Raw genomic sequence first — 18,975 nt, forward strand, 5'->3', positions numbered from 1 at the left:
CACTCCTCTCTGTGTCTTCAGCTAAGGTACAGGAGGTGTTTGTCATTACTCTCAGATAAGGGACAGAGATCTGTCCTTCCTCAGTCCATGGGGGATCCAGAGTGTACCTCTTTTCCTGCTCCCTCTCTGGTCAATGGATGCAGCAGCATGGATGTGGCATGCATGCATATCGCTCAGCTGTGTTGCAGCTCCACAGTGCTGTCCTATTTATTTCCTTTTCATTTACCCTCTTTCATTTCTTTTCTTTTTCTATGGATATTTCTCTTTTGAACTTTGTTTTTTGTTGTTGTTGTTTTTTTTTTTTTGGTTGATAGTTGCAAAAAATAAAACAAGGTTGGCTTAATGTGAAATACTCAGTTATGGAATAGTGGTTTCCAAACTCAAGTTCATTACCAGAATCTTAGTAAAAAGTTAAAGACTACATCTTGGCAGGTCCATTCTCATAGACTAGTATATCTGGTGTGAGGTTCAGATACCTGTATTTAAAAAAAAAGAAAAAAATACTCCATGGATGATTCTAGTGGCTAAACCCTGTTTAAAGCCTTTTAGCTTTCAATTCCTAGTACCTAACTCAGGGCCTAGTTAGTAGATGTTAAACATATATCATTGCACAGTTCTTAGTTAATTGATAGTGTAGCAAATAGGCCTGATAATTGGTGACATTTGCCACTATGTTGTAAGAGCAGAAAGTTAAACATTCCTCAAGAAAGTGCTTCCTTAGGGTTCAGGATGGGGAGCACGGGTGTGCCTGTGGTGGATTCATTTAGATGTTGGGCAAAACTAATACAATATTGTAAAGTTTAAAAATAAAATAAAATTTTAAAAAAAAAGAGAAAAATTTGGAGAAAATCTGTGTTCATTAGCAATAAACACATCTACATACAGCAGAGATTCTCAGATCTTTTAAGATGCTAGGTGAACTTTGAATCTTCAGGGGTTTTGTGTATCATCAAGCTTAGTTGACTCAGCATCCATCCCTTTTAAGTTACTTTTTTATTTTATTTTACTTCCGGGAGCATCTTTGTCGACCGGTGTTATGCAGAAGACAGTTTGGAGAAAGATACTCTAAGATTGGGTGGGACATTGACAAGGCTGTCTGCTGGTACACATCTGTGTGGGTTCTTTGGATCAAATACTTTCTACTTTGACTACATGTTGGAATTACCTGGGGGATTTTTAAAACTCAGGGAAGTCTGGGCGTCACACAAAGCCAACTTAATCAAAATCTCTAGAGGTAAGGCCAAGTATTAGAATTTAAAAAATTCTCAGATGATTCTCGTGCTGATGAGGTTGAAAACCATTGCTTAGAAAGCAAAATGCTAGCTATATTCTAAGTTATTGGCTACCAGTAATAGTTAACATTTATTGTTGACTTTGTGCTAAGCATTTTCCTCCTATGTTCTTTAACTAAATCCTCATGGCTTTTTTTTATAATGCAGATCCCCTTATTATCCCCATTTATAGATGATAAAACTAAGGCATTAGGGAAAAAGAGCAGTTTGGCCAAGAACATGCAAGCTGTAAGTTAGGGGCTTCGTGTCTAGGCACTGTGATTCCAGAACTTGGGCATCTAACCAGTACTTCCCTAAACTCTTCTTTTGACAGACTCTATATGATTAAAACTAATACATTATCTTCACTCACTATACAAAAATGCTAGCAGGAAATAAAACCAACTCTAGTGCTAAGTTCTACCCACAAAATCAAACACTTTAGTATTTTGACCATAGTAATATATTTTTGTGTTTTTTAATCTACTCCATCAGATAACTTATGTTAATAATTGCACATGTAGAACATAACAAAAGTTGTTCCCCATTCTCCCTCCCACATTTGACAGTGAAATATGGAATTGATTTTGGCCAAATCTTCATGCAAGTAAAAATACATTAAGGGCAATTCAGGTAGTCAAAATAACTCAGCCCTACTTTCTCTTAGGTCATAAAACTGTATATGCTGAATTCACATCAACTAAGTATTAAAAAAAAATCCTTTAATTATCATTCCCTATTATTGCCAAACCTCAGTTGAATGGACTCCAAATAATGGAACTTTTAAATAATTGAGGACATTTTTAAACATTTTATTTCTTCCTCATTGAGAAATAAAGGAAGAGCAAGTAATTTGAAATCAGAAGCCTTCAAAGTTGTATGGCTATTATTCCTTCTGTTGAAATTCTATTCCACTAATTATCTGCATATTTAAATAGTGTTAGTTTTCTCTTGGAATCCTTTAGAAATCAATACAAAGCTGTCTGGTATGACCCCAGAACCAGGAAGACAGCTAATTTCCCATTTGGAATTTAGAACATGCAAACTTGTATTGTTGTTTATTATTCTTTCTCTCTTAAACATCCGCACAGCTGCTTCAATTAGACATTAAGTCCCTATGTTCTATACATTCTTTCTATTTTGATTCTCAGCTCCTAGCAATAAACACATAAGGATGGTTGGATTCTGTGGGAGTACAGAACCAATCTCCTGTGCAACTGGCTTTTACAGCTGTGACAAACAAGCAAATTGCTATTCTTAAGGAATTTTAAGGTCATGAATCAATAAAAACTACTAAATTATTATTGACATATGTTTACTATGCAGTATTTACAATGCTATTCTTACTATTTGTTTTGAAATATATAGGCTATAATGTGGCCTCATTCTCTGTGTTTATACTATATTTATGTTACAGGCTATATCCCCTCTCCTCAAATTCATATTTGAGCAGCCGTGAAGAGATACCCCACGCCCAAGGTAAGAGAAACCCAAGTAAGACGGTAGGTGTTGCAAGAGGGCACTGGAGGGCAAACACACTGAAATCATACTCACAGAAAACTAGTCAACTAATCACACTAGGACCACAGACTTGTCTAACTCAATGAAACTAAGCCATGCGTGTGGAGCAACCCAAGACGGGTGGGTCATGGTGGAGAGATCTGACAAAATGTGGTCCACTGGAGAAGGGAATGGCAAACCACTTCAGTATTCTTGCCTTGAGAACCCCATGAACAGTATGAAAAGGCAAATTGATAGGATACTGAAAGAGAAACTCCCCAGGTCAGTAGGTGCCCAATATGCTACTGGAGATCAGTGGAGAAATAGCTCCAGAAAGAATGAAGGGATGGAGCCAAAGCAAAAACAAGACCCAGCTGTGGATGTGACTGGTGATAGAAGCAAGGTCTGATGCTGTAAAGAGCAATATTGCGTAGGAACCTGGAATATCAGGTCCATGAATCAAGGCAAACTGGAAGTGGTCAAACAAGAGATGGCAAGGGTGAATGTCGACATTCTAGGAATCAGCGAGCTGAAATGGACTGGAATGGGTGAATTTAACTCAGATGACCATTATATCTACTACTGCGGGCAGGAATCCCTCAGAAGAAATGGAGTAGCCATCATGGTCAACAAAAGAGTCCAAAATGCCGTACTTGGATGCAATCTCAAAAACGACAGAATGATCTCTGTTTGTTTCCAAGGCAAACCATTCAATATCACAGTAATCCAAGTGTATGCCCCAACCAGTAACGCTGAAGAAGCTGAAGTTGAACGGTTCTATGAAGACCTACAAGACCTTTTAGAACTAACACCCAAAAAAGATGTCCTTTGCATTATAGGGGACTGGAATGCAAAAGTAGGAAGTCAAGAAACACCTGGAGTAACAGTCAAATTTGGCCTTGGAATACGGAATGAAGCAGGGCCAAGACTATTAGAGTTTTGCCAAGAAAATGCACTGGTCAGAACAAACACCCTCTTCCAACAACACAAGAGAAGACTCTATACATGGACATCACCAGATGGTCAACACCGAAATCAGATTGATATTATTCTTAGCAGCCAAAGATGGTGAAGCTCTATACAGTCAGCAAAAACAAGACCAGGAGCTGACTGTGGCTCAGACCATGAACTCCTTATTGCCAAATTCAGACTTAAATTGAAGAAAGTAGGGAAAACCACTAGACCATTCAGGTATGACCTAAATCAAATCCCTTATGATTATACAGTGGAAGTGAGAAATAGATTTAAGAGCCTAGATCTGATAGGTAGAGTGCCTGATGAACTATGGACAGAGGTTTGTGACATTGTACAGGAGACAGGGATCAAGACCATCCCCATGGAAAAGAAATGCAAAAAAGCAAAATGGCTGTCTGGGAGGCCTTACAAATAGCTGTGAAAAGAAGAGAAGTGAAAAGCAAAGGAGAAAAGGAAAGATATAAACATCTGAATGAAGATTTCCAAAGAATAACAAGAAGAGATAAGAAAGCCTTCTTCAGTGATCAATGCAAAGAAATAGAGGAAAACAACAGAATGGGAAAGACTAGAGATCTCTTCAAGAAAATCAGAGATACCAAAGGAACATTTCATGCAAGATGGGCTCGATAAAGGACAGAAATGGTATGGACCTAACAGAAGCAGAAGATATTAAGAAGAGATGGCAAGAATACACAAAATAACTGTACAAAAAAGATCTTCACAACCCAGATAATCACGATGGTGTGATCACTGACCTAGAGCCAGACATCCTGGAATGTGAAGTCAAGTGGGCCTTAGAAAGCATCACTACGAACAAAGCTAGTGGAGGTGATAGAATTCCGGTTGAGCTATTCCAAATCCTGAAAGATGATGCTGTGAAAGTGCTACACTCAATATGCCAGCAAATTTGGAAAACTCAGCAGTGGCCACAGGACTGGAAAAGGTCAGTTTTCATTCCAATCCCAAAGAAAGGCAATGCCAAAGAATGCTCAAACTACCGCACAATTGCACTCATCTCACACGCTAGTAAAGTAATGCTCAAAATTCTCCAAGCAGGCTTCAGCAATATGCGAACCATGAACTTCCTGATGTTCAAGCTGGTTTCAGAAAAGGCAGAGGAACCAGAGATCAAATTGCCAACATCCGCTGGATCATGGAAAAAGCAAGAGAGTTCCAGAAAAACATCTATTTCTGCTTTATTGACTATGCCAAAGCCTTTGACTGTGTGGATCACAATAAACTGTGGAAAATTCTGAAAGAGATGGGAATATCAGGCCACCTGATCTGCCTCTTGAGAAATTTGTATGCAGGTCAGGAAGCAACAGTTAGAACTGGACATGGAGCAACAGACTGGTTCCAAATAGGAAAAGGAGTACGTCAAGGCTGTATATTGTCACCCTGTTTATTTAACTTATATGCAGAGTACATCATGAGAAACGCTGGACTGTAAGAAACACAAGCTGGAATCAAGATTGCCGGGAAAAATATCAATAACCTCAGATATGCAGATGACACCACCCTTATGGCAGAAAGTGAAGAGGAACTAAAAAGCCTCTTGATGAAAGTGAAAGTGGAGAGTGGAAAAGTGGCTTAAAGCTCAACATTCAGAAAACGAAGATTATGGCATCCGGTCCCATCACTTCATGGGAAATAGATGGGGAAACAGTGGAAACAGTGTCAAACTTTATTTTTCTGGGCTCCAAAATCACTGCAGATGGTGACTGCAGCCATGAAATTAAAAGACGCTTACTCCTTGGAAGGAAAGTTATGACCAACCTAGATAGCATGTTCAAAAGCAGAGACATTACTTTGCCAACAAAGGCATGTATGGATGGATGTGAGAGTTGGACTGTGAAGAAAGCTGAGCACCGAAGAATTGATGCTTTTGAACTGTGATGTTGGAGAATACTCTTGAGAGTCCCTTGGACTGCAAAGAGATCCAACCAGTCCATTCTGAAGGAGATCAGCCCTGGGATTTCTTTGGAGGGAATGATGCTAAAGCTGAAACTCCAGTACTTTGGCCACTTCATGCGAAGAGTTGACTCATTGGAAAGGACTCTGATGGTGGGAGGGATTAGGGGCAGGAGGAGAAGGGGACGACAGAAAATGAGATGGCTGGATGGTATCACTGACTCGAAGGACATGAGTCTCAGTGAACTCTGGGAGTTGGTGATGGACAGGGAGGCCTGGCGTGCTGTGATTCATGGGGTTGCAAAGAGTCGGACATGACTGAGCGACTGATCTGATCTGATCTGAACCTCCAGTATCTCAAGATGTGACAGTATTTGGAAATAAGATCTTTAAAAAGACATTTAAATTGAAATGAGGTCATTAGGGTGAGCCCCAATCCAATATGACTGGTGTCTTTACAGTCATACAGGAGACTGGGATACTAATAAGCTTAAAGAGAAGGTCATGTAAAGACACAGGGAGAAGACAGCCATCTGCAAACCAGAGTAGACACCTCAGAAGAAATCAGACCTGCCTGCATCTTGGCTTAGGACTTCTGGCTTCCAGAATTGTGAAAAATTTCATTTCTATTATTTTAATCTGTGATACTTTAAGACAGGTCTAGCAAACTAATCGGAGAAGGCAATGGCACCCCACTCCAGTACTCTTGCCTGGAGAATCCCATGGATGGAGGAACCTGGTAGGCTGCAGTCCATGGGGTCGCTGAGGGTCAGACACGACTGAGTGACTTCACTTTCACTTTTCCCTTTCATGCATTGGAGAAGGAAATGGCAACCCACTCCAGTGTTCTTGCCTGGAGAATCCCAGGGACAGGGGAGCCTGGTGGGCTGCCGTCTATGGGGTCACACAGAGTTGGACACGACTGAAGCGACTTAGCATCAGCAGCAGCAGCAGCAGCAAACTAATACAATTAATTTAGCTTATTATAGTCTTATGAGCATACTTGGTGTTTCAGGTAAAATAATAATGTGTTACATTTCTTTAGTACTTTTAATATTATTAAGTTTTTCAGCATTCCATATTGTTGTCTCTTTGGGTCTTCATAGCCCCAGGACAGAACATAAGGTAGATCTCAGTTCTAACCTCCTTTCCTGGAATGCAATTTAACCCAAAATGAACAAAACACATGGTGACCTTCTTAATAAATAGGTGTGAGTTTATGTAAAGATGAATTTTTATTTGGGAACTTCTAAAAACTTTCTATTTTAAAATGAAAAAAGAGAAGATTTTTTTCCCCAAATATATAAAACAAAATATAGGACTTTAGGAACTAAGTACAGTGGATTCTACTGTCACCCTAAAGCTCAGATGAGCCATTGGAGGGCTGGGTGCAGGGCCTGGCCCTCTTGATAGGGGATGTCAGATCTAGAGACGTGTGTGGACTCCTTGGGTTTTGAACATTAAAGACTAGGATGCTGTACAAATAATTTTGAAAACTTTTACTGATAACAAACATATATTTTTAATTGGCCTTCAAATATGTTCTTGTAAAGGACTTACACTATGGATATCAATAAGTACCAATAATTTTAAAGGGTCTAATATTGTTGTGTAATAGACATTTTCTGTATTTAAGTATTTCATTTTCGCCCCTCTCTGTTGTGCAGTGTCTTGGTTTAGCCCTTTTCTCCTTTGACAGACTTCACATTTCTAAACCGAGCTCTGTCACTTTATCTGTTTAATTTTATAACCTATAAAATGGGTAGAATAATAAACCATGCTTTAATTTAATAATATTGTATTATAATAAACAGTAATGTTAATTAATATTAATAATAATAAAATAAATTTTATTTAATAAAGCAGTATTTAATAATACTGTTTTCAGGTTGCAAAGAATGAAGCATATCAAGTATTTACTAGCTTCCTAGTCATATTCTAGGAACTCCAATAATGTAAGTTTTATAACAACAATATCGTTCAAAGGATCTCTATGTAACTATGTATGAATTCACATAAAGATAATTATCTTGAAGATAATTTTCAGTTTTCTTGAAGTACATCTTCAAAATATAATTAAAAGACCTTTAGATAATATAAAGAAATGAGTATTTCAGATCATATAATGAAAGGCATTTATGTGCAATATTTTGTGCAAACTTCAGAAAAACTTTCTGAATAGGTATTCTTAACTCCTTTTTCAGTTCAGTGCAGTTCAGTCCAGTCACTCAGTCATGTCTGACTCCTTGCAAAATTCCAAAGCAAAAAAGAATATACTCTTTCTGTTCCAAGCCTTTGAATCAGTTCAGTTCAGTTGCTCAGTTGTGTCCGACTCTTTGTGACCCCATGGACTGAAGCACGCCAGGCTTCCCTGTCCATCACTAACTCCTGGAGTTTGCTATCACTCCTTTCCATCGCATCAGTGATGCCATCCAACCATCTCATCTTCTGTCATTCCCTTCTCCTCCTGCCTTCAATCTTACCAGCATCAGGGTTTTTTCCAATGAGTCAGTTCTTTGCATCAGGTGGTCAGAGTATCTGAACTTCAGCATTCGTCCTTCAAATGAATATTCAGGACTGATTTCCTTTCAGATTGACTGGTATGATCTCTTTGCAGTCCAAGGGACTCTCAAGAGTCTTCTCCAACACCACAGTTCAAAAGCATCAATTCTTAAGTGTTCAGCCTTCTTTGTGGTCCAGCTCTCACACTAGGTGGACTTTTGTCCATATGGTAATGTCTGTTTTTAATATCCTGACTAGGTGGGTCATAGCTTTTCTTCCAAGGAGCAAGCATCTTCTGTTTTCAAGGCTGCAGTCTCCATCTGCAGTGATTTTGGAGCCCAAGAAAATAAAGTCTCTCACTGTTTCCATTGTTTCCCCATGTATTTGCCATGAAGTGATGGGACTGGATGCAATGGTCTTTGTTTTTTGAATGTTGAGTTTTAAGCCAGGTTTTTCACTCTCCTCTTTCACTTTTATCAAGCTGCTCTTTTAGTTCCTCTTCACTTTCTGCCATAAGGGTGGTGTCATCTGCATATCTGAGGTTATTGATATTTCTCCCAGCAATCTTGATTTCAACTTGTTCTTCTTCCAGTCCAGCATTTCTCATGATGTACTCTGCATATAAATTAAATAAGCAGGGTGACAATATACAGCCTTGACATAACCCTTTCCCAATTTGGAACCAGTCCATTGTTCCATGCCCAGTTCTAACTGTTGCTTCTTGACCAGCACACAGATTTCTCAGGAGGCAGGTCAGGTGGTCTGGAATTCCCATCTCTTGAAGAATTTTTCACAGTTTGTTGTGATCCACACAGTCAAAGGCTTTGGCATAATCAGTAAAGCAGAAGTTTTTATGGAATTCTCTTGCTTTTTCTGTGATCCAATGGATATTGACAATTTGATCTCTGGTTCCTCTGCCTTTTCTAAATCCAGCTTGAACATCTGGAAGTTCACGGTTCACATATTGCTGAAGCCTGGCTTAGAGAATTTTGAGCATTACTTTGCTAGAATGTGAGTGCAATTGTAGGGTCATTTGAACATTCTTTGGCATTGCCTTTCTTTGGGTTTGAAATGAAAACTGACCTTTTCCCATCCTGTGGCCACTGCTGAGTTTTCCAAAATAGCTGGCAAATTGAGTGCAGCACTTTCACAGCATCATCTTTTAGGACTTGGAATAGCTCAACTGGAATTCCATCACCTCCACTAGCTTTGTTGGTAGTGATGCTTCCTAAGGTCCACTTGACTTTGCAGTCCAGGATGTCTTTTTTCTCAGTTTTCTTTTCGAAGTTATTTGTAAGCCCTCCTCAGACAACCATTTTGCCTTTTTGCAATTCTGTGTTTTGGGGATGCTTTTGATCCCTGTCTCCTGTATAGTGTCACGAAGCTTGGTCCATAGTTCTCTAGGCACTGTGTCTATCTGATCTAATCCCTTGAATCCGTTTCTCACTTCCACTGTATAATCATAAGGGATTTGATTTAGGTCATACTTGAATCGTATAGTGGTTTTCCCTACTTAAATTTAAATCTGAATTTGGCAATAAGGAATTCATAATCTGAGCCACAGTCATCTCCTGGTCTCATTTTTGCTGACTGTATAGAGCTTCTCCATCTCTGGATGCAAAAAATATAATCAATCAGATTTCGGCATTGACCATCTAGTGATGTCCTTGTGTAGAGTTGTCTCTTGTGTTGTTGGAAGAGGGTGTTTACTCTGACCAGTCCATTCTCTTGGCAAAACTCTGTTAGCCTTTGCCCTGCTTCATTTTGCTGAGTTTTCCAAAATAGCTGGCAAATTGAGTTCAGCACTTTCACAGCATCATCTTTTAGGACTTGGAATAGCTCAACTGGAATTTCATCACCTCCACTAGCTTTGTTGGTAGTGATGCTTCCTAAGGTCCACTTGACTTTGTAGTCCAGTGGAAAACTCCAAGGCCAAAGTTGCCTGTTACTCCAGGTATCTCTTAACTTCCTACCTTTGCATTCCAGTCCCCTGTGATGAAAAGAACATCTTTTTTGTGTTAGTTCTAGAAGGTCTTGTAGGTCATCATAGAACCATTCAACTTCAGCTTCTTCGGCATTAGTGGTTGGGGCATAGACTTGGATTACTATGATATTGAATGGTTTACCTTGGTTTGCCTTTTTATAGGTGTGACATCTGGGTGTCAGTAGGAACAACCATGAGCTGTCTGGCAAAATCAGAAGTTAGTGAAGCTGAGCTTTGCACAGTGGCTATATCATAGCCAGTGAGGTTTATCTGAGGTACAATTATTGCTGATTGAAAAGTGTCCCACTACACCAAAAGAACTTGAAATGTAGTTGGTATTGTCAATGTTTGAGAGTCTCTGTGGAGAATGAATTTTTTCAAAAAAGAAGAAGTATTATAGTTAAGGAAATTGAAGATCACACTAGGTTTTTGCTTCAATCTAGTGCTGTTTCCACTATGCCGTAGTTGGATTTCAGGGACTTTAACTGGCCTTTCTTTCTTAAGTTCTAAAATGAATCACAACATAAATCATAAGATAAAAATCTGTGCACTGTACTGTTTATTTTATTACCTTTTATTTTTCAATAAATAACAAACTGTAATGATGTACTTGGGGCTCTTAACCTTTCCTGCTTGGGCGTCATATTGGTATTTCAACACCTAATTCTCTGCCACTCCTAAGGTTCCTCTTACAACACAGGCTTTGTGTTAGCTGCCTCTTTGAGGGACATCATTAGACACTGAGAGAAAGTCCTTGCTAGGTCTCCGGTAATGATGGAAACTTATTGTTCATTCCTTTATAAAGGATTTTCTCTCTTCCTCTCAGATTGCAAATCAAAACTTGATGGACTTCTTCACTAATGCATCATTTTTTCCTCATAGATACTCTTCAACCCTGTAATTAAATACAGTTTTCTCCTTGATGGGTCCAGCTTATGGCTCATTTTGAGTTCATCCTTTTCAAGTGGACACCACCTCACGGATCCTGTGTCATGCCCTCACTCCTAGTTCCATCTTTCCTTCTGCCTTCATGTTATTTGCCTTCTATTCATCCTACAAGTTGGATATTAATTTTATTTTGCAACACTTCATCTTTTATATCCTGAAAACCCTTATGGAACAAATCAAGCAAGCAGCGTTGGCTGTTGTATGTAATTAACCATCTGATTTCAGAATACCTGGCTGTTGCAGGGAAAAACCCAGAGATGTCATGTTTCTTTTTGTTGTTGTTTGTTTTAATCTAGTTTTGATTCACCCAGCCTGCTTACAGGATAACAACGCTTAGGTTCTATAAGAGGTTCAGCACTGCTTCTGGGCAGCAAATAGGCTCATAAAGTGAGTAGGTATCCATGCAGGAAGTTGTAAGCAAGTTTGTCTATGTTAGAATTATTAGGCCACAGAATATTTTGTTGAGGAAAAAGTAGGGAAAAAAATAAAGCCCTTCTTATTAGTCATTTGAAAAAGAAGACTAAACAAGGCATTACAAATGATAGCATGGAAAAAATGCTGGGCTAAAAACTGGATTAACCAGAAGATTGAAGACTCTCAGTGAAGTCTCTCATTCATAAATCAAATGATTGGATGAAGATTCTGCTTAGAAAAAAAAAAAATCATTTCTTTACATAATATGTTAGTCCCTTACAAAACATTTATTTAAAATATTTCAAATAGTGCCATCCAACTGCCTTCCTTTTTCACTGACCTCCTACCTAGCACCTTTAAATTGGGCAGCAGGAAATGCTATAGTGAACATATTACCTTTATAATTTCACAAGCCTCTCAGCTGGAGTCCAGGATCAATTCTCACACTTTAAAAATTCTTTGGCAGACAGGTTTAAACTACATTAACTGACAAATAAGCTGAAGTGTAATTTATGGATCTTTCCTCCATGGGAAACAGTTGCAGCTGGTTTTTAATACAAATTGCCTTCCAGTGCTGTAAAACCTAGGCAATCTTAGCAAAACTAACTGATTCCACAAACAAAAACAAAAAAAATAAAACAGAAGAGCAACATCAAAACAGTTGCTAAGTCCGTGCATTTAATAAGAGACATTTTCTGGACCTAGCTAGTCCCTTTACATTTTTCATCCTCAGTCTAATTTTTTTGTATTTTTAAAAATTTCATCAATACTTTTCCATTACCTCTCCTCAAAAGGTATTATGGTTACTTCATTATTTATCTTTCCTGATTAGAATATTGTTGCTTCAGTAAAAAAATTTAATGTAATGCATTTAGATGGTGACCGTCTTGGAATTGCGTGTGTAAGTTGAACTTTGAACAATGTGGCTTTGAATTTTGCTCGTCCACTTACACGTGGAATTTTTTTTTTATACTAAATACTATAGTACTTACATAATCCAGGGTTGAATCTGGGGATACAGAACCATGGATATGGAGAATGACTGTATGTTATATTTGGATTTTCAACTGCATAGAGTTGGCAGTCCTGCATTGTTCAAGGGTCAACTGGAAAAGATGTCAATTTTTTATCTCTTTTATGTGACGGACTCCATAATGTCTATCCAGACTATCTCATGCATCAAGTCTTTATTTGACATCTGCTGGATCATGGAAAAAGGAAGAGTGTTCCAGAAAAACATCTATTTCTGCTTTATTGACTATGCCAAAGCCTTTCACTGTGTGGATCACAATAAACTGTGGAAAATTCTGAAAGAGATGGGAATACCAGGCCACCTGACCTGCCTTTTGAGAAACCTATATGCAGGTCAGGAAGCAACAGTTAGGACTGGACATGGAACAACATACTGGTTCCAAATAGGAAAAGGAGTACGTCAAGGCTGTATATTTAACTTCTATGCAGAGTACATCATGAGAAACGCTGGGCTGGAAGAAGCACAAGCTGGAATCAAGATTGCCAGGAGAAATATCAATAACCTCAGATATGCAGATGACACCACCATTATGGCAGAAAGTGAAGAGAAACTAAAAAGCCTCTTGATGAAAGTGAAAGAGGAGAGTGAAAAAGTTGGCTTAAAGCTCAAAATTCAGAAAACGAAGATCATGGCATCTGGTGCCATCACTTCATGGGAAATAGATGGGGAAACAGTGGAAACAGTGTCAGACTTTATTTTTTTGGGCTCCAAAATCACTGCAGATGGTGATTACAGCCACGAAATTAAAAGATGCTTACTCCTTGGAAGGAAAGTTATGACCAGCCTAGATAGCATATTCAAAAGCGGAGACATTACTTTGCCAAAAAAAAGGTCTGTCTAGTCAAGGCTATGGTTTTTCCTGTGGTCATGTATGAATGTGAAAATTGGACTATGAAGAAGGCTGAGCACCGAAGAATTGATGCTTTTGAACTGTGATGTTGGAGAAGACTCTTGAGAGTCCCTTGGACTGCAAGGAGATACAACCAGTCCATTCTAAAGGAGATCAGTCCTGGGTGTTCTTTGGAAGGACTGATGCTAAAACTGAAACTCCAGTACTTTGGCCACCTCATGTGAAGAGTTGACTCATTGGAAAAGACTCTGATGCTGGGAGGGATTGGGGGCAGGAGGAAAAGGGGACGACAGAGGATGAGATGGCTGGATGGCATCACCGACTCGATGGACATGAATTTGGGTGAACTCCAGGAGTTGGTGATGGACAGGGAGGCCTGGCATGCTGCAATTCATGGGGTCGCAAAGAATCGGACACGACTGAGCAACTGAACTGAACTGAATGCAGGTTTTTCAGGTCTTCCCTGGTGGCTCAGTCAGTAAATAGTCTGCCTGCAATGCTGGAGACCTGGGTTCAATCCCTGGATCAGGAAGAGCCCCTGGAGAAGGAAATGACAACCCACTCCAGTGTTCTTGCCTGGAGAATTTCATGGACAGAGGAGCCTGGTGGGCTATAGTCCATGTGGTCACAAAGAGTCAGACACAACTGATTGACTAACCCTTTCACTTTTCAGGCTTTTCAGAGGATGGACAACAGGTCTAAAACTGCCTTCCATCATCTTTCCCTGTATATAGACCTCTTTCCATGGTCCTGCTTCACTGAATACCATGGCTTTTTGCCTTCCCTCACTGAGTACATTCAATCCAATACCTGGTGCTGCTGCTGCTAAGTTGCATCAGTCGTGTCCGACTCTGCGACCCCATAGATGGCAGCCCACCAGGCTCCGCCGTCCCTGGGATTCTCCAGGCAAGAACACTGGAGTGGGTAGCCATTTCCTTCTCCAATGCATGAAAGTGAAAAGTGAAAGTGAAGTCGCTCAGTCGTGTCCGACTCTTCGCAGTCCCATGGACTGCAGCCTACCAGGCCCCTCCGTCCATGGGATTTTCCAGGCAAGAGTACTGGAGTGGGTTGCCATTGCCTTCTCCGCCAATACCTCCTAGAAGGCTAGAAATTCATGTCTTCTTCCCCAGTGCTGCATGTGCTCCTGTGATGTTTAATTTTATGTAAATTTGATTGGGCTAAGGGATCCAGTAGCTGGTAAAACATCATTCCTTGGTATCTTTGTGAGGATGTCTCTGGAAGAGATTAACATTTAATTCAGTAGACTGAGAAAAGAGATTCACTGTCACCAATGTGGATCAGTATCATCCAGTCTGTTGAGGGCCTGAGTAGAATTTACAAAGGTGGAAATAGAGCAAATTCTTTCTCTCTTCTTCAGCTAGAACATCCATCTTCTTCTGCCCTCGGACATCGAAGCTCCAGGTTCTTGGGCCTTCAGACTCAGACTTACACTAGTAATCGACCCAAACCCTCGTTTTCTTGGGTTCTCAGACCTTTAGACTTGAACTGAATTATTATACAACCAACTCCTGGTTTTTCAGCTTACAGGCAGCAGATTGTGGGACTTCTGTCCTCCATAACCTGTGAACTGGTTCCTGTACTTAATCTCCTTTTATATAAATCTTCATATCCTATTGGTTCTGTTTCTCTGGAAAACCCTTACTAATGCAGCTCCCAGTCTTGACTCTTCTCCAGGATTTCAGTCTTACATTCTTTCCATTCATTCTCCAAATGGAACTAGAAGGATTTAATCATATTTGGCCCCCATGTTTAAAACCCTTTGGTGTACTGGTTGATTTATTTCAATTCTTTTAGAAGTTCTAAGGTCCTTTCATAGTTACAGGGCTCTTACAGATTTCCTTTCTTCTTCAGTCTCACCCTTCACCTTCTGATGTCCATTATGCTAGTCTTACCAAGTTATTTTTAGTTTTTATGATGACTTGTATTCCTTTTGGCTCATTGTTGCTCCTTCTCAGGCAAGACATTTTCTTCCAATGGCCCTTCCTCTGTCAAGGCTCATTTAAGTGCCCCTGCAAGGTCTAGGATATGACTTTTCCTATTATAGTTATTGCCTCCTTGTATTTTAATTGTTTATTTCTTGTTTATGTCTGATCCTCTAGACTATAAGCAATCTGTGTCCTGTTCATCTGCAATGCACAGCACCCAACATGTTATTCAAGTCCTACATTTTCAATAGTTTTATTTCTGACTCTTCAGCTTTCTTTTCATATTTATTCAATGACAGTTCATGTTATAACTTCATTGTTTAAATGATTTTAAAAAGTACTAACAGATATATGAAAGATTCAACTGCATATGAAATATAAAATCTACTAGAAGGCTATTCAATTTTGGCAAAAATTTAAACATTATCCAATTATGGGGACATCAAAAAGAAGCTATAATTTGCTAAAGATATTTATATTCTACTAAAAAACAAACCTTTCAAAATCTTAGATTATTTCCAGGTTATGCAATTTCTTTTGTGGCTTTTTTTCTCTTTGGCAAGATTTTTTTTTTCTGTTGAGCATAATATGTAGTGACTATTAACTTGATTATATGCTGCAAATGATAAAGCTAAAAAGAGACTTTAAGAAGTTATTCTTCTGCCCTTGGATAAGGCTGCACTTAAAACTTTCCAAAAGTAAATCTGTTTAAGAACAACCTTAGAATGTATGTTTTAGGAACCATATAAAATGAACATTAATTATATCTAAGACTTATGTGAAGATAGAATGCAATTCATTCAAAAATTTTATTCTAGCAATGAGTAATGCTGCTTAACATTGTAAAATAGTACAGTGCATTTTATTGTAGACCCCTGAATAACTTCTTTTAAATACTGAAATATTCATGTATATATTCAAATAGCAAAGATAAAATATCAGTCACATTTTTCCATTTGGGAAACTTTAGTGTTTCTTTGAGCAACATGATAAAAATCTCAGTTTAACAAATAGTGTAAGTTTGTAGTTCATTCCCTGCTCTGTGACTTTTCCTGTTTAGTTTTTAGCTTACTTGGTTACATAACCATTGCTTTTGCTTAAAGGTCAGCCAAAAGTAAAGTTATATCTTGCTGGAGGTGAGATGTAAACAATGTCTGATCTTGCCCTGCCATTTTTCTTAAATCTTCCACAGAGCTGGGTGAAATTGTGCCAGTATTCATAAAAGAAGATTATGTTTTAGAATCTGTATTGTATTATTCAATAAATATTTCAAGGTGTCTGCAAACAGGGATTAATGGGTATTATATTTCAGGAAACCAGAAAGGTATCAACCTGAAGAATTAAATAAAACACTCATGTTTGATGCTCATATAAACTGTAACTTAAAATAAAATGTGTGTAAACTTCCTTTTCCTTTTGTTTCATTTTTCTGTCACAAGATAATACAGACTAAAGTGAAATGAGACCAAAATGAAACAAGATTTTAAAAAAAAGCTAAATTTGACCTTCACTCTGAAAAGTAATACCGCTCTTCAGTCATCATTGTTATTATGGCGCCTTCATGCAATTAAAATATCTGGATGAAAAAAATGCATGGTTCAAATTCTCAGTGGCACACTGCACTTCAGTCCAATTGGAGGCATCTGGACATGGAAAGACAGTACCATAAAGTTTTTCAACTGAAATTAGGGGTGAGGTATGTATTAAAACTTTGAATCATATTAAAAATGATTGGGTTCTATGGAAATTTCTTATTTTTAAAAAAATATTCTGTATCATTACTGTATATATTAAGTTAGATCTTCATTCAATTCTTAAGAGAATCATTAGTGATCTTAAATGGATATTTTATCTGCTGTAAAACTCCTAAAAAGAGCCAAGCTAAATGCCCCATTCCTGTGTTTCTTCTCTAAAGATAATTCTGTAAATAGGGCAGCTACTGCTGCCTAGAACATCCTTTAGTCATTTAAGATGTGTTTTATCCTGGTATTAATTAAATTCATTTCTAATTTTAAATTAAAAAAAATTAAAGGTTAGCTCCTCTCTCCTTCAGTTGTAACCTAGACTTTGAGCAGAGTAAAAATAAAGTATGACCTAAAATCTCTTCTCAATGTTATTTTCATTGTTTGTTTTTTTTTCCTTCTAAGAAAAGTCGTATTTTTTTTAATGATCCAGGTCACATTCTAGGCTAGAGTTAAGAACTTCAGGGAGGGCTGCATCCTAATTCTCCTTTTTGTATTTTTTTTTCTTTTTTGGATCTCCAGGTAATTTTTTATTGACTTAATTGACATATAACATCATATTAGTTTCAAATGTACAACATAATGATTCCATATGTATATATGTTGTGAAATGATCATAACATCAAATCTAGTTAACATCCATCCAAGTGATTTTTATGCACATTAAAACTTGAAAAGCAAGTGACTTTCAGCCCAGGCTTCCAATTAGGATCTCATGTGCTCAGTCACTCAATAGTGGCTGACTCCGCGACCCCCCACAGACTATAGCCTCCAGGCTCCTCTGTCCATGGAATTTCCTAGGAAGAATACTGGAGTGGGTTGCCATTTCCTCCTCCAGGGGATCTTCCCCAGGATATCATATAGTTTTAAGAATGGTTGTCACCTGTGCCCTCCCCCACAGATTCTGTCCATTTGTCTGGGTAGGAACACCTGTGTTGTTTAAATTAAGTCTTCCAGGTGATTCTAAGGTGAGGCCAGAGTTAAGGGTGAGAGGTCACAAGTATATTAGGAGAGTTGAGCCTGCGGTCCTAACAGACTTTGCTCTGTGTGGTCTGGTAGGGGCAGGTCTGTGCCGCCTGCATTATCTGGGCTGTAATAGAATTTGGGGAGTCTATGGGAGAAGAGGGTCCCTGAAGACAGAAAAGAAGAAACTCAAAGTTTAATCTTCATGTAGGAGCTCAGTGTTCCTGAACCTCTCCTGAGACAACAAAAAAGAGGGTATTTCAAGTCTCTTCTTCCTGTGAGTATGAGACCAACAGAGGGTCTGTGCTGAAGCCTTTAAAGGCACATTCTCAGGATGCATTTGTGACTTCACCTTATCTCACCTGAGAAAGAAACCCGGCGGAGGAAAAGGAAGAAATGGAAGTTTCTCAGGTAAATGTCATGTCCTGGATCAGGGGCAGGTTCTCTTTTCCTCCTGAAGTGCTATGGTCCTAGAACATGTGAATGTTTACTTCTGTTTACTCTGTTGGTAACAAATTTGTTTTCAACTACTGTTTTTCTCTCTTTTCTGACAGTCAAGTGCTCTTAGAACACTTCTCCTCTTTATGCTAGAGCCTTCTCGTCGTTTTCTCTGTTCAAACTTCTGATATGTTTTGAGCAATTCTCACTTCTAATTAATGACCTGAAACTACCAAAAATGTTCCCTTTGTGTCAGATCAATTTGGGAATGTGCTGATACCCAAGATTCCTATGTGGGATCAGAGGGGAAGGGACCTGGGACATCAGTGAGGAAGGAGACTGTATAGTCTTTAGGTCCCATCCAGATACCCCATCAACTCTCTGTAGATGAGGATTTAAAAAAGTCATATCAAACAGGATGGCATTAATGGCCCAGAATAACTCAAAACTTTCTAAAAAAGAAGACTGATTAGCAAAAGACAGGATCTCTAGAACCCT

General features: G+C 38.7%; 1 non-coding gene across 1 annotated transcript; it reads left to right on the forward strand.

The window, feature by feature from the left end:
• Window positions 1-10,373: 10,373 nt before the first annotated feature.
• Window positions 10,374-10,510, forward strand: LOC113891953. The gene has a single exon (XR_003510928.1). It is a non-coding gene; the product is annotated as a U4 spliceosomal RNA (small nuclear RNA).
• The last annotated feature ends 8,465 nt before the right edge of the window (window positions 10,511-18,975 follow it).

The sequence above is a fragment of the Bos indicus x Bos taurus genome, chromosome 4 (genome assembly GCF_003369695.1).
Source record: "Bos indicus x Bos taurus breed Angus x Brahman F1 hybrid chromosome 4, Bos_hybrid_MaternalHap_v2.0, whole genome shotgun sequence".
NCBI classification, from domain to species: Eukaryota; Metazoa; Chordata; class Mammalia; order Artiodactyla; family Bovidae; genus Bos; species Bos indicus x Bos taurus.